Source organism: Gossypium arboreum, chromosome 2, assembly GCF_025698485.1.
Source record: "Gossypium arboreum isolate Shixiya-1 chromosome 2, ASM2569848v2, whole genome shotgun sequence".
Lineage (NCBI taxonomy): Eukaryota > Viridiplantae > Streptophyta > Magnoliopsida > Malvales > Malvaceae > Gossypium > Gossypium arboreum.
The window spans coordinates 65,564,614-65,581,593 of NC_069071.1; the positions used below are offsets into that span (position 1 = coordinate 65,564,614).

The window sequence follows — 16,980 nt, forward strand, 5'->3', positions numbered from 1 at the left end:
AAGTTGTGGATAATCATTAAATTGTCTCTACATGCAAACAAATTATGGTTCTTATGATTGTGAATTGTCTTTATGGGATTTTTGAAATGGTTGTTATGTTTAGTTGGCTAAGGAGGCTCGAGAAATAAAAGAAAAGCTAAGTCAATAGATTTAGTGTCAACATCCATGTGAGTTCCAGAACTCGAGTCTTAAATGGTTGTTCATTTATTTCTTCAGTATTGTGTGTTGGGTATGTTTAACTTAGTGTTTTTGCAAATGATGAGTTATTCTATGGCTGAATGTTGATTATCGTGTTGCGTGTTGTGTGTTGATATGCGAATGCATGGCTAGTTGTAAGTTGAACCATGTTGTGTAGATGAACTGTTTGGCATAATAATGTGTCGTGTATTAACAATGATATTGGTTGAGTGCTTGTGTATGAAATGATGTATATGAATGATATGTAGAGCAATGAAGGTATGCTGAAGTGTGGTTGTGATGGGAGGAGTAACGAGGAATATGATATGTTATATGTTTTGCCTCTAATAGTGCATATGAATGCAAATCGAGATCTACAAATGACCCCCACCTTGTGGGGAACACATATGTGTTCAAATTAACAATGAGGATTTGCAAAGGTTTAGCAGACTATATGAAAAATGCGTATTAATGGTATTCAGCTTTGCGGAGGTTTGGTTGGTTTGTATGAAGAATATGTGTAGATAGTAATGAAAGCCCTTTACGGGTAGTGTGAGAATTTTTAGACTCTAAGACTTTAATTCGTATAAATGAAAGCAAGTCCAAGGCTATGGCATAATCCAGAGAGGTCTGCCAAATTTTCCTATAAGGTACAAGCCAAGGATGCTAGCTTGATTTTCTATAGTGTCGAAAATAGTGGTTCGAGGGCCATAATTTTGACGGTAAAGTCAGTAAATATTATTTAATAATGTTTACAAGTTCATTATATTGTATTAATGATGTTTGAATTGGTAAATTCAGTTAGTGGGTCAAAAATAAAAATGTGCAGAATAATCCATAAGAATTTGTGAATAGCTAGCCAAATGAGTTTAAAACAATTGTTCAAGGTTCAAAGTGGTACATAACCACTGTTGCATGGTAGTGTCGATTGTGTCAATGTTTAGTAGAAACACTAGGTAATTTTCATTAACGATGAAATTAAGATGTGAAATGTTACAGGTTGGAGTGGATGGAAAGAGAGTTCAGTCTCGTGTTCCTTTACTGAAAACATTATTCTCTACAGAAGAAAGAAAAGCTTTTAACTTTCTTGATTAATCGACTTTGCATGTTAGTTTTTCCAAAGCTTGTTCTTAATGAGTTTCATGTTTTTGAGATCATTGTATCTTGATTTTGCTAACCTGCATCTCTAATTTCAAAACTGTTAAGGTTTGAAGTGTTGTTATTAATGAACTGAATCTGTTATCATTTAGATCAAAAACCAAATCAACTTGTTGATAATAGAGGGAAAGGAAAATTTTTGGAATAGTCTCTGATATTTTGTTCTTCTATTGTACCATGTAAGTTCATAAGATGTTGTTATATTTATTCATAATATGTCTGAATGTGATGCAAATGGAAAATGTTAGTAAACTTGTACTATTAAGGTGAGAAAAGGTGTTACAATTCTCCCTCTAAATCCAAAAATACTTGATAAGTGATAAAAGTAACATATTTTAATCTCATTCTTAATGTGTTTTTGAATGATTATTTATACAAATTAGTAAATTTTATGCTCCTAATCTTTTAAATTCATGTTTATATGCTTAGAAGAGCATTTGGGAGCAAAATGAGCAAAAAACGAGCTAAAATCAGACAAAAAGAGTAGATTTCAAGAGCCACATGGGTTGGGCCTTCCTACATAGCTGTGTGAGATGGGTCGGACACAAAGCCATGTGCCAGACCATGTCAATTTCGCAACTTGCATCCCAAACACGTGGTAAAACATAATTTTTTTTTGGCTTTTTAGGCATTCTAAAGTCTATAACTACAAAGTAGAAGAAAAAAGAAGGGAGCTATCAGAGAATATTGAAGAAAACAACTTGAAGAACACCATTGGAGCCAAACTCTGAAGCAGATTTCCATCAAGATTGAAGATCTCCTTTTAATTTCTTTTAAAGTTTTTATGAGTTTCTTTATTTATTTTGGTTATTCTGACTTTGAGATGTTTTTATTCACAATTATGAACTAATTCCCTAGATACTAAGGGAAGATGAACCCTATAATGAATTCTATTATTTGATTTCTATTTTATGTGATAAATACTTGATTCTTGCTCTCAGATATGTTTGCTTATCTCTTGTTTTAATATTTCTAAGATATTAATTCATGATTAATGTGCTTAAATTAGTGGAGGAAAAGGCCCCGTTTAAGAGTAGATCTAGCATACTTGAGTGGAGTTCCATGCAATCCTAGAAATAAGACGACATAAATCTTTTGGATTAGAGTCAAATCTAATAGAGGAATCCCTAGATAGAGTTAATGCGATAATAGGGGTTTTATTTGAAAGAAATTTCAATTAATCAACCTATGGTCAGTTGCTCTTACTCTCGAAGAAGATATTAGCATCATTTAGGGATTTCTACGGAGCAAGATACCAAGTGAATAAATTGTTTAAATCAGATTCATAATAATAGATGAAGACTAGGTGGATTCTTTCGTGGGTATTATTTCTTTCATTGGTTATTATTCGATTATTTTCCTGATTCATTCTCTATTGAGTTTTTTAGTTAGATTAATTTAGTAATTTTAGTTTAAAACAATCACTCTAAGTTGTTGGCTAAATAATAGGAAAATGGTAATTACTAGTAATTTTAGTCCTCGTGGATACGATATCTCTACTCACTGTAGCAATACTATTTATCGATGGTATGCTTGCCTTTGTCGTATTTTTAGTTAGTTACGTAACACATCAAGTTTTTGGCACCGTTGTCGGGGACTAAAACATTAGGAACACTTGATTTTTATTAATTTAGCCATTTTTATTTATCTTATTTTATTTTATATTTTTTAATTGAATTTTTACATTCTAATTTTTCTTTTGTTTGCTTCTGGCAGATTCTTTTAGTTTATGAGTAGAGGAAACCCATCGGGACTGTTGTTTTTTGACAGTGAAATTAAAAGTACTGCTCACAAAAATTATAGAGAAGTACGGTAGAGTCGACAAAATATAGTAGATGGACAAGAGGACAACAATATTTCTGAGGAGATGGGTGATAATTAGAATATTCAGCTACCTCTTGCAACTCCTGCTCCTTGTACTATGTATGACTACGCCAAGCCTACTCTGATTGGGGCTGAATTGAGTATCGTGAGACCTACCATTGCTGCAAATAATTTCAAGCTGAAGCCGAACACTATTCAAATGGTACAACAGTATGTTCAATTTAATGGTTTGCAAGATGAAGACCCAAATACTCAATTAGCCAATTTCTTAGAGATTTACGACACTTTCAAGATTAATGGTGCCACTGATGACGTTATTCGCTTACGGTTGTTCCCTTTCTCGTTGAGGAACAAGAAAAAACAACGGCTAAGCTCTTTACCAAGAGGTTCTATCACTACATGGCTCAAATGACTGAGAAGTTTTTTTTGAAATATTTCGTACCACCTATGTAACAGCCCATTTTTCAGTGGTGTTAGAAATAGTGGTTAATTATGGTTTTTAAAAGGTTTTTGATATGGTAATTTATGCTATTCGAATGGTTAATTAAGTTCAAGTGGTAAGACCCTAAGGTCAAGTGATAAGACCCTAAGGTCAAGTGGTAAGACCCTAAGGTCAAGTGGTTTTAGAAAATGAGGTATCGGGACCTTGTTTATATAAACTGAGCTGTAAATATTTTTATAAATATTTACGGAGTGTTATTAAGGTCGTATTAAAATTTGGTTAAGAAGTATTAATGTTTAGATAGTTAATTTAAAAAAAGGACTAAATTATAGCATTTAGGTGATTGCTTTAAATTCATTAGCCTAATGAATTTGCTTGAAATTTAATTGAAGAAGGATTAGTTGGTAAATTAGCCCTAATGAATTTAGTTGGACAGTTAAATAAAGGAAAATGATAATATAAAGTGGTTATAATGGCAAATTTGTAAATTAAACTAAATTAAAACAAATTTAATTAATGAAAGAAACAAAATCACTTTCATTTTCTTCTTCAAATGGTCGAAAGCCATAGCTAGGGAAAGAAGAAGCTTCGACTAGCATAGGAAACTTGCATGTAAGTCCGTTTTAATCTCGTTTTTTATAATTTTTATGTTTTTGAGATCGTTGCAACTAGGTCCAACTAGCCTGTACCTTCATTTTTGAAACTGTTAAAGATTTTGAATGTTTCTATTGATGAATATTTGTGATTTTAGATGTTAATGGATGAATTTGAAGTATTATTTGTTATTTATAAGTATTTTATTAAGTAAATTTTGATGAATTTACTGATTAGGGATTAAATTATTAAAATAGTAAAAATACAAGGACTTATTGTGAAATTGTTGTATAAATGGGTTGAATTGGATGCCATCAATATTCGAATACTATGAATTTGCAAAAAAAGAAGAAGGTTAATTTGCATGTTTTAGGCTGAGGGACTAAATTGAATAAAAATAAAAAGTTGATGGCAATTTTATAAAAAATTTAGAAATGATAAATTGCATAAAATAAATTTTCCTACTATCTAAATTAATGAATTGAATGACCTTATTAATTTAGATCAAGATCAAGTGAAAAATCGAGGAGATTGGAATATTGCCAAAATGTCCTTATATTTTGACGTTTATGCAATTTTAGTAGGTAAGTTTGTATGGTTAAAATTTAAAAATTGTATTAATTGGTGATTGAAATTATATATATTCTATTATTGGAAAAGAATTATTGTTTGAAATATAATATTGAATTTGATATTCAGTTTGAATTAAACGCGGGATAGAGTACATTCTTGTTTTGGTGTGTTACGGGGGTTTGGAGTGGTGATGGTATTGGAAAGAGATATCGGCAAATTACACAAGTAAATTGAGGTTCAACATTTGTTGCGAACTCTCACGTTATACTTTCTGTTTGGTGTGATTCAAGTGGATCAGCTCTTATGAGATTCTATTTATCTTTTACAAGCTTCTGTTCAGCTCTTTTGAGCTTCTGTTGGTGTGTTCGGGTGGACCAGCTCTACGAGCTTCTATTGACAATGTACTATTACCCGCAAGTCCTTCTTCGAATGGAAAATCTCGGTAAGATAATCTGTTTAATGAATTTGAAAGATTTTTTATTTATTGAATATTGATTTAAACATAAATAAATTCATCACTTGAGATTGTGGATGATGCTTAGGTTTGTGCTAAGCTTATGGTTGCATTATGCCATTTGCCTTAGTAAAATTTTTATAGCCTTGCTAGTTTCTGTTTTTCTTGAGGACAAGTAAAAACTCAAGTTTGAGGGTGTGATTGTACTAGAAAGACCATATGTTTTCTCCCTACTTATTGGTTAATTTTTTCCCATTTAGTTATGACCATATGTTTTCTCCCTACTTATTGGTTAATTTTTTCCCATTTAGTTATCTTTAGCATACATTTCAGCATTTTTAGTTTAGTAAATTGCATTTTATAACCCAGTGAATCCTAGCCTATTTTATCCTTAATTTTGCTATCTTTTTGCACTAATGTTGCTGCATTAGTTAACTCTAGATTGCATTTAGAATTGTTGCTGCAGTTGACAGTTGTCTGATAAGAGCCAACCATGTGTGAATTGTCCAATCTAGTATAATTGCCCTGTAGGTACAAGTACAGAAGAATCTTGAGGCAAGGACACTTGTACAGTTGAGGAGAATATAAAAGGTTAATGTGAGAGGAGGAAAAAAAAGAAGAAAAGATTTTTGACAAAACCACCATTCTCTTACCCTGTTTGAAGCTTGTAGCCATGGCAGCTTGAGCCTCTTACGGGTGAGCCAACGTGAAAACTGGTGCAGATCCACTCCTGATGAGGAAATCTAAGTGCCGAGCAAGGGGAAATTGAGAGATCCGGTCGAGTAGCTTAGGAATAGTATTCTCCATTTGATTCTTTCTTATTTCTTTGAAAACGCTAGTGATTACTCTATGTTTTCTACTGTATGGAAGCACAACGAATGCTTTGTTAAATGTTATCTTATTACATCTTGTTTCTATTATTTAATCTTAGGGGTTTGAATGTTCTAAACACGGAAGTGTTATTGCAGTTACTAACACTAGAAGGTGCAGTGACAGTTTGAGCTAATAAGCATTTCAGCGAAAATTGAGTAAGGACTAAAGGAATTTAGTCCACTTGTTCTTAATAGTTCCATATTTCCATGATTGGAAGGTGAGGTTAACATGCATGGTTAAGTCCCAGATTAAATAAAAGAGTGGTGTTTGGTAAGATATACATTAATTTTTATTGTGTCGACAATCACTTATCTTTTATACCTTGTGAGTACTTAGTATACTGTTGAAGATTCATGTTGGGGATCCCAATTTATCATTGCCATATTTTATTTTATTGTTTTTAAGATATTGCTCTAATAGTTACCCATACAATTTAATTCAGTTTCTTTTAGCTATTGCATTGACATTAATTGAGAAAGAACTACCATCCCTGTGGAATCAATATCCAACAGACTCACATCTGTCTACTATACTTGCATCGATAATGTACGCTTGCACATTCTCATTGTGATGTTAACAACCAATCATGGCCAAATGAAAATATGCTTATGTTCATGAAAAGGTGGTAAGATTCAAAGGCGTATTTTCTTATAAAATTGTTTATCATGTGATTGACCCCAAATGTGTTATATGCATTAACACACTAACTTGTGTATTGATGATGGTGATTAGGCTTATGTCAAGCTTGAGATTGTGATTGATGTTTATGCTTATGTCTGGTATTATACAAATGAAACTGGTAAGAAAAGGTAATGAAATGGTAAGTTCATTATTGAAATGTGATATGATGGAAAAGGGATTGATGAGTTGAATGGTGTATTTATATATATGAAAAAATACGTATTTTATGGATGAGCTTACCTATGAGGTGAATAGATATACTAACTAGTGAATTGATGTTTATATTTAAGTTTATACTTAGTAAATGGAATGGAAAGTAAGTAAAGGAAGTAATCCATAGTTTTATGAAAAAGTTAATGATGGTATTTAATGATTTATCAAATCCTATGATGCTAGGAAGGAAATATATATATATGATGTTGATAGGCTTACTCATTTATGAGTTGATGGTTATGTAGTTGATAAATCTTAAGGCATTGGTATAGGTTTATATTCAATATATAAAGTTCCTTGTTGAAATGAAATGTTATGTTTAAATTTTATACGAGCTTATTAAGCATTCATTGCTTACGTAGTTATTTTCTTTTACAGATTATCGGAAGCTCGATCGGGTTGAAAGCTAGTCGGAGATCCATCACACTATCCAACAATTATATCGGTAGATTTGATATCTTGATCAATGTTATAATGGCATTTATAGGTGGACTTGTGTTCGATGAACTAGTTGTTATGTTTGGCTTGTAAATATGGTAATATGGTTGGTGTGCTTTTGGCATTTGATGTCTTGATGATTGGTGTTTTCATTCCCAAATTGATGCATGGGTTAAATGGCCAAAGTGGTATGTGTTGGCATGGTTGAAATGTGTTCAATTAGGTTATGTGTCGATATGGAATTTAGTTAAGGTTGTCTAGATGAAACATGATCATTTTGATGCAAATGTAAGTATGAATGATTGGTTGTGATTGAGGTGCCTAAATGGCATATTGGTTGAATGGAGTTATGGTATATTGAAATGGTCTTATTATGCATATTTTGGCATGTTTTGGTGCCTTGATCATAGGTTCATTTGGCATAATGGTAACTTGTTGAAATTGGGTGAAAGAAAAGGCTTGATTTTGGCCTATTTCTTGTCCACACGGCCTAAGACACGAGCGTATATCTCAATCGTGTGTGGCACAAGGCCTTGTGTCCCCTGTAGGTTATTAATGGTTACTTTTTGAGAGTTGCATGGCCTAGCACACAGGCATGTGGCTTGGCCGTATAACCTAAGTTAGTAAGTTACATAGGCACGGGCACAGGCTGGGACACGGCCGTGTGTCCCTATTTTGAATGTTACATGGCCTGAGACACGGACTTCTGTCTTAACTGTATGAGCCATACGACCGTGTGACCCCTGTAATATATCTTTTTCTAACTTTTTCCTAAACTTTCTAAATGTTTTTGATTTAGTCCGAACTGTTTCTATTGTATTTTTTTAGGGCCTCGAGGGTTTGATTAAGGGATGTTATGAATGTATTTGAACGAAATTAGAATATGTATTGCATTGATGTATGAATTGAATGGTTTACTATTCTATTTATTTAGTAATGCTTTATAACCCTGTTTCGGCGACGGATACGGGTTAGGGGTGTTACAAGTTAAAATAACTAAGTTGAGGAATGGTATTTCTTCCTTTACCCAGATTGATTTAGAGACGCTATATGATGCATTGGAGAGATACAAGGATCTATTGAGAATGTGCCCTCACTATGGGTTACCTTTATGGTTGCAAGTTCAAACCTTCTACAATGGTTTGAATCCCTTAACTAGGCAATTAATTGATGTAGTAATTGGTGGAACATTGAACAATAAAACACCCGAGGTAGTATATGAGTTTATTGAGGAGATAGCACTAAATAAGTATTAGTGGCAAGTCATGAGGACGAAACTGATGAAAACAACAAGGGTTTTTAATTTAGATACTGTCACCATGTTATCAAACCACGTAGAAGCACCAAATAAGAAAATTAACAGTTTATATTTTTCTACACAGGTAAATCTATTGATGCAATGTGATGCAAATAGAGGTGGAATGAATAATCTAGAATGTTTATCCTTTGGTCCTAGCATAGAGAATGAGTAAGTCAATTATATGGGTAAGAATTTTAGACCTCAAAATAACCCTTATAGTAGTAACTATAATGCAAGTTGGAGGAACCATCCCAGTTTCTCTTGGGGTGGTCAAGGAAATCAGAGAGCACAACCCCTTCTGGGCTTTCACCAACCTTATCAGCAAGAGAAGAAGTTGAACCTTCAGGAGATGTTGACAAAATTTATCTCGGTGTCAGAAACTCATTTTCAAAACACTGAGGTAGCACTTAAAAACCAACAAGCATCGATTCAAGGACTTGAATATCAAATAGGTTAGATCGTAAAATTAATTTTAGAAAGACCACAAGGTAGCTTGCCTAGCAATACTAAAACTAACCTAAGGGAGCAACTTCATGCAATTACTATTCAAGACGTGGAAGGGTTAGTTGAATCTGAAGAAGAACTGAGGTAAGAAATTATGGTGAACAATGATGAAATTGAGGAAGATATGAAAGAACAAAAGTTGGTTGTCAAAGAATACAAACCTCGAGTGCCATATCCTAGCGTAATGAACAGAGACCACACGAACAAAAAATTTGGTAAATTTCTTAAGCTCTTAAAAAAAAGTACACATTAACTTATCGTTTGTGGAAGCTCTTTTGCAGATGCGAAATTAAGTCAAATTATTAAAGGAGCTGTTAACAAACAAAAGGAAGTTAGACGACTTATCAACTGTGCAGCTCAATTTAGTTTGCTCAGCAATCTTGCAAAATAAACTACCCAACAAACTAAAAGATCCAGGGAGTTTTACTATTCCTTGTCTCATTGATAGTTTAAATATTGAAAATGCTTTGGCTAATTTAGGGGCTAGTATTAATGTCATGCCTTACAAAATGTTTAAACAACTCGGTCTTGGGAAACCCAAACATACTACGATGAGTATTCAACTAGCGGATAGAACCATTAGATATCTTATGGGTATTATTGAGGATGTACTTGTGATAATTAATAAATTCATATTCCCCTTGACTTTGTTGTGTTAGACATGCATGAAGATAGTGAGTTACCTTTGATTTTCGGTCAACCCCTTTTAGCCACTGCTACGGGTGAACTTGTGCTTCGTGCAAGTAACAAACAAATTACTCTTAAGCACGTGATTCTGTGAGCGTCTCTAGTGAGTGAGATGATATGAAACGTTCTATTAATGTTAGTAACCACATGGCTCAACCCTCTTTGCAGTAAATCCCTTGTGATAACATGATGGAGCCATGCTTCAGTCAAGGTGACAGAAACAGAACAACATATAAAAAGCGAATGGTGTAACTCGATAAACTAGATGAATGGCGCGTACATGTTGAGGAGAAACCAAAAAAACATGACGAAGACACAAATCAACACCATGATGAGCATGTGATGAGAATGAACAAATTTAAGGTTGGGGACAAAGTATTGCTAGATAAAATGGATCCATCAATTTCCCCTTCAGAGCTCGAGTCAACCAGATTGAACCTATTTATGGTACTAAACAATACTTGACTTAAACCTTATCTTGGTATTAAAATTGATAAAGAGAAAGAGGAGTTTCGACTCTGAGAACCACCCTAACCATGCGCATACAAGGTAAAGTTGAGCTTAGACTCTAAATAAGCGCTTTTCGAGAGGTAACCCGAGCATTTAAATTTCGCTAATTCTTTTAATATTATTTCATTTTAATTTAAAATTAATTAAAATAAATTTTTAATTAAAAAATATTTTTGAACCACACAGCCGGGACACACTGGTCTAGGCCATGTGCATAAGAGGATATTCAATAGTGAGTCATACAGCCTAACGACATGACTGTGTGGCACACACGGCCTAGACACATAGGCGTGTCCTAGGCCGTATGCACAATGGGGTAATCTACAGAGAGTTACATGGTATAAAGACATGGCCGTGTAGGTCACACAGCCTGGACACACGAGCATGTCCTGGGTTGTGTGAGTCTGGGACTTCAACCAAATTCGATCTTTACACAGCCTGAGGTGGTCCACACATCTATGTGCCTCACACATCCTAGACACACAGGCATGTGAGAAGGAAAGGAATGTCATACACGGCCTAGATACACGGGCGTGTCTGAGGCCATGTGAAAACTAGGCTTGAATTTTAAATTTCACACGGGCTGAAGGAGTGCCACATAAGCGTGTGACATGACGGTGTGGCCCAAGATGAGCCTCTACAAGAACGTGTCCCCTTTGAAACCATAACCCCAATTTTTTTTATCTTTTTCCTATCCCAAAGTCCCCACACAGCCGCTGTTCTCATATGCTCTCACCAGTCAAGCAGCCCTCTTCCCAACTACCACTGTTACCGTCCGTCATTCCCCTCCCCTTCCCCTTTTCCATTTCTTCCTCCCCTCTTCTCCCTTATCGAGAGAATCTTCTTTCCCCTTCAACCTCATTCTACCAACTATCACCCCTCCTTCCTTCCCCCTTCTCCCTTTCTTCTTTGTCGACCCACTTCCAACCATCCATCCGCCCCTCACAGCCCTCATCCATACACACAGCCTCGCTGTCGTTCCTAACCATTGTACAAGCATCCCCTCACTCCTAAAAACCTCGCGTCCCCCCTCTCTCCTATTGTAGCCACACCCGCGCAACTCCCCATCATCGTCGGACCATTAACATTTGACCCACCGCTTCCTTGTCACCCACCATCACCGTTTGTTCCGTCCCACCATTAATTCCTCCACCATTTGCTCTTCATTCTCCTTTATAAATTTTTATTTTTATTTATTATTCTTATTTATTTTTATTGTCTTTTCTTATCATTTGTCTTATTATTCCTATTTTTACTAATTTTACTTTTATTATTTTGATTATTCTACTTATTCTTGTTATGATTTTTTTATCATTCTTTATACGTTTATTCCTGTTATTGATTCTTCCTATTATTTTATTATTTTTAGTACAGTTCATTATTGGTTCTTTTTAGTATTAAGTCTTGATTCTTTTAGTATTCTTTTATGATTATTGTTTATATCATGTTTGATATCGATTTATTTATTTTTCATCTAGTTGTTGATGTTATCTTCGATGGGTTATTGAATTGCCTCTACTATGATTGATTCATCCATGTGCTTCATTTGATGTTGATATTTGATTATTTTAGTTTATTACAGATTCTTCATGATGAACACTAGAGGCAAATCTAAGGTCGTCGTCCCCGCTTCAAAAAAGCGGAAGACTCCAGGTGCAACCTCATCGTCGAGCCCTTTTGCTGATGCACACCATCTGTGTCTACGATTTTCACAGGGTCCTCAAGAGGACCTTTATCAGCATCTCCGACAGCGGTATTGGGATTAGGCCGTTGTATTGACTGGGCAGCTTTAGAGCAGATTCACTTAGCTGATCAAGTTCACACACTGATTGCTACAGCTCTTTAGGACTGATTTTTCTCCATCTTTGAGCCCACCTACTTAGAGTTTACACTCGAGTTTTGTTCAACATTCCTCTTACAGCACATGACATCGACCCATGATGAGCCGCGCACTATTTCTTTCAGACTCAATGGTGTGACGTGCAATTTTAGCATCCTGAAATTCAAAAATGCCTTAGGACTATATTCTGAAGAGTTCATGAGTGCTAAGGGGTTCCTCACTTTATACCAGCACATCCACTACTCGCCATTTTTATGCTAGACAGAGCTAACCGCTAGTATAATTCCTTATGACACGAGCCGATCGAAGATGACTTCATTACCTCCGGCTTTGTGATATATCCATACCATCTTGACCCACACATTGACCGGTCAGAGAGAGAGAGTATCAAGGTCATTGATACATTTGGCGCATTTTTCCTTTGAAGCATGGAGACGGCGCGCACCTTCGATCTTGCCTTCTTCATCGCCATAGCTTGCCACCATCAGACAGAACGCAGTAGGAAAAGTCCTATCTACTTAGGCCTTTATGTGACTCCCCTCGCACGAAATTTCAGCATCCTTGATACTCCGGAGTAGTCCTCCTCTTTCACACTAGTTAGATAGATGTCCCTAGAGGGGTTATCGAGTATGAGTCACATGCGGATGATTGAGCGACTGTGTGAAGTAGATCCTCCTCGATACCAATTATCTCATTCTGACATTCAGGATGAGTATGAGGACTTTCATGATGATGTCCCTTTCCACCACGAGGATCCACCTTATTATCCACCTTCGAGTCACTGTGTTACTACACCTACTGCCACTCTAGCGGTCCTCTCCGAGTGGTTCACTCGTTTCAAGCGACACTGTTTTGAATAGTTTGACTGTATTGATGTGACTTTGCAGTAGATCTGTCAACATCTCCACATTTCTTCTTCTGTGCCTGCTCCTCACGATCTTGATGCCCCCCATGATGAAGATCGCTGATTTGTTTTATTTATTTTCTTTTCAATTTCTTTAATTTTTTTAGTTGTTTTATTTTTATTTCTTAGTCTTCCTTCGTTTATTTTCTTTTAAACTATGTCTTTTTTTTATGGTTTTCTAACTAAGTTTGTAACCTCTTAATCTTCTTCATTATTTGTGTTTTTTTTTTATTAGTTTGCTCGAAACCATACACTTTGTTTAGATTTGCCTACAATTCCGGTTTTCACTATTCTAGTGATTTCATCCATATTCAGGGCAGTTTCAATTTTCTTCCTCACTTTTGATATTATGCTTATTCTATGTTTATATATATTTGTACATTGAGGATAATGTACATATTAAGTGTAGGAAGGTTATTTATATAATTATTAGAAGATCCCTCAATTATTTCTTGTGTTTGAATAATTTTCTCATACTTCCATTAAAGTGAATTTTTTTCGATTTGAGATTTTTATTGATGCTTTTTTGGATTAATTTTTGGAAATTTATGCATTGGTTGATTTAAACTTTAAGACATGAGAGAGTCAAGCATGATAAGTTATTTTTCAGAAATAAATTTTTTTTAAGTTGTTTCCCTAAATTGAGGTAGTATCTTGAAGTTTTAAATTTGCAAGTGTGACATCAAAACCGTGATTTTTTTGTGAGATTTTGAGCCTATAGAGTATACATTTTTCATGCTCATTTTATTATTGGTTATTAGTGTGTCAACTTGACTTGTTATCCTAGAACTTGCTTCAATTATGCATGTAGAGACCACACATTTGATTTGATATACTGAGATAATAGAGGCACATAGGTTTTAACCCACTTATCCTGTAAAAAGCCTGTCTATTGAATTAACCCTTAGTGAACCCCATTGAGCCTAACACACCTTTTCTTGATTAACCCGTGATTGTTAACCCATAACACATTTATTTTCTTTGTGACTCTTTCCCGTTTTATTGACTCCCTTTTTGTCAAGATTTGATTTGTTAGTTGTCTAACTATGCTCTTTGGTTTGAATTGCTAAATTAATTCTTATTGCTCTAGTTAAAAAATTGAAAAAAAATATATTGGTTTATTTTTAGTTGATTAAGCTTGAATAATTAGTTGCATAATTTGATTGATAAGCTCCTTTTTATTCTTGAATACTATTGATTGATGTACTTTCTTGTAATTCGACATTTGATTTTTTTTCTAGTTTGGTAATTTATCAACTCCATCTCGATTATAACCAACTTTTCTGACCTTTTTCAGTACCCTTAACCTAAGCCCCGTTACAACCTCTTAAAGACCTTTTGATTGGTGTGTCATATCATTTTATAGTGGTGGAGATTTGACTTTCAAGCAAGCCTATGATAATGACATTTCTTTTTCAACTGTTGAGTGAATATTTATTGAACCTTAAACACTTTGAGTGTTTTTAGTGAATCTTTAGTGAGGATTTCAATTCTTGTTGATTCTGAATTAAAGGTAATTAGTTAAATAAGGGGAGACACCTATGTTTTCTTACTTTTAAAAATTTCGACTTGGATTGTTTGAATATTTAACGCCCTTTTAGTTGAATGGCCAATACATGATTGTTTGTGAATTATTTTGAGACATTATTGATGAGAATTACAAGTTGGGAAAGATTAACTTTAATGTGGGTTGAGGATTTTGCTTGAGGACAACCAAACACTTAAGTATGGGGATATTTGATAAGTGATAAAAGTAACATATTTTAATCCCATTTTTAATGCGTTTTTGAATGATTATGTATACAAATTAGTGAATTTTATGCTTCTAATCTTTTAAATTCATCTTTTTATACTTAGGTTAGCATTTAGGAGCAAAAAATGAGCTCAAATTGAACAAAAAGAGCAGATTTCAAAAGCCACATTGGCTAGGCCTCACATGGGTTGAACACACCGCCATGTGCTAAACCGTGTCAATTTTGTGACTTGCATCCCAAACACGTGAAAAAACACAATTTTTAGGCTTTCTGGGCATTCTAAAGTCTATAAATATCAAATAGAAGGAGAGAGAAATGAGCCACTAGAGAATATTAAAGAAAACAACTCGAAGAACACCATTGGATCCAAACTCTGAAACAGATTTCCATCAAGATTGAAGACCTCCTTTTAATTTCTTTTAAATTTTTATGAGTTTATTTATTTCTTATGGTAATTATGACTTTAAGATGTTTTTATTCACAATTATGAACTAATTCCCTAGATATCTAGGGAAGATAAACCCTATAATGAATTCTATTATTTGATTTATATTTAATGCGATAAATACTTGGTTCTTGCTCTCAGTTATGTGCGCTTATCTCTGGTTTTAATATTTCTCGGATATTAATTCATATTTAATGTGCTTAAATTTGTGGAGGGAAAGTCCTTGTTTAAGAGTAGATCTAGCATAATTGAGTATAGTTGCATGCAATCATAGAAATAGGACATAAATCTACCGAATTAGAGTCAAATCTAATAGAGGAATCCATAGATCAAGTTAATGTGATAATAGGGGTTTTAATTAGAAAGAAATTTTAATTAATCAACCTAGAGTCAGTTGCTCTTACTCTTGAAAGAGATATCAGCATCATGTAGGGATTTCTACTGATCAAGATACCAAGTGAATAAATATTTTAAACCAAATTCATAATAATAGATGAAGTCTAAGTGGATTCTTTCCTGGGTATTATTTCTTTCATTGGTTATTATTTGATTATTTTCCTGATTCATTCTCTGTCGAGTTCTTTAGTTAGATTAATTTAGTAATTTTAGTATAAAACAATCACTCCAAATTGTCGGCTAAATAATAAGAAAACGGTAATTAATAGTAATTTTAGTCCTCGTGGATATGATATCTCTACTCACCATAGCTATACTATTTATCGATAGGTGCGCTTGCCTTTATCGTATTTTTAGTTAATCATGTTACACATTGATAGCACTAGAAAGAACATAGGTTTTCCTCCTTACTTATTGGTTAAATTGTTCCCATTTAGTTATCCTTAGCATATATTTTAGCATTCTCAGTTTAGTAAATTGCATTTTATAACTCAGTGAATCCTAGCCAATTGTATCCTTAATTTTGCTATCTTATTGCATCAATGTCGCTACATGAGTTAATCCCGGATTGTGTCCAGAATTACAGCTGCACCTGACAGCTGTCCAAAATGTCGCTACATGAGTTAATTATGGATTGCGTCTAGACTTGTCACCACGCCTAACAGTTGTTCGAATAAGAACCAAAATTGTGTGAGCTGTCCAGTCTGGTATAACCAACCTATACGTACAAGGACAAAATAATTTTGGGGAAAGGACACCTGTACTATGGAAGAGGACATAAAAAGGTGGACGTGAAAAGAAAAAAAAGTGGGGGTCTTTTGAGCTTTTCTCTCCATCATCATCTTCATTATCCGACCTTGGAGCTTACGGCCATGGCAGCTTAAGCCTCTCACGGGTGAGTCAACATGAAAACTAGATGAAAACTAGCTCCTAAAGAAGAGACCTAAGTACGCGACAAAAGGGAATAGAGAGATTCAGTCGAGTTGTCTAGGGATAGTATTCTCCATTCGATTCTTTCTTATTTCTTTCTAAATGCTAGTGGTTACTCTCTGATCTCTAATTGTATGGAAGGACTGATGAATTCTTAGTGAAATGTTATCTTATTTAATCTTGCCTTTATTGTTTAATATTGGGGTTTGAATGTTTTTTTAACACGGAAGTGTTATTGCAGTCACTAACACTGGAAAGTGCAGCAACAGTTTGAGCCAACAAG

The 16,980-nt window shown here is 34.4% G+C and overlaps 1 non-coding gene across 1 annotated transcript; it reads right to left on the reverse strand.

Moving 5' to 3' along the window:
• Positions 1–8,425: 8,425 nt before the first annotated feature.
• On the reverse strand, positions 8,426–8,532 carry LOC128290064 (small nucleolar RNA R71). Its single transcript, XR_008279705.1, has one exon. It is a non-coding gene; the product is annotated as a small nucleolar RNA R71 (small nucleolar RNA).
• Between the last annotated feature and the right edge of the window lie 8,448 nt (positions 8,533–16,980).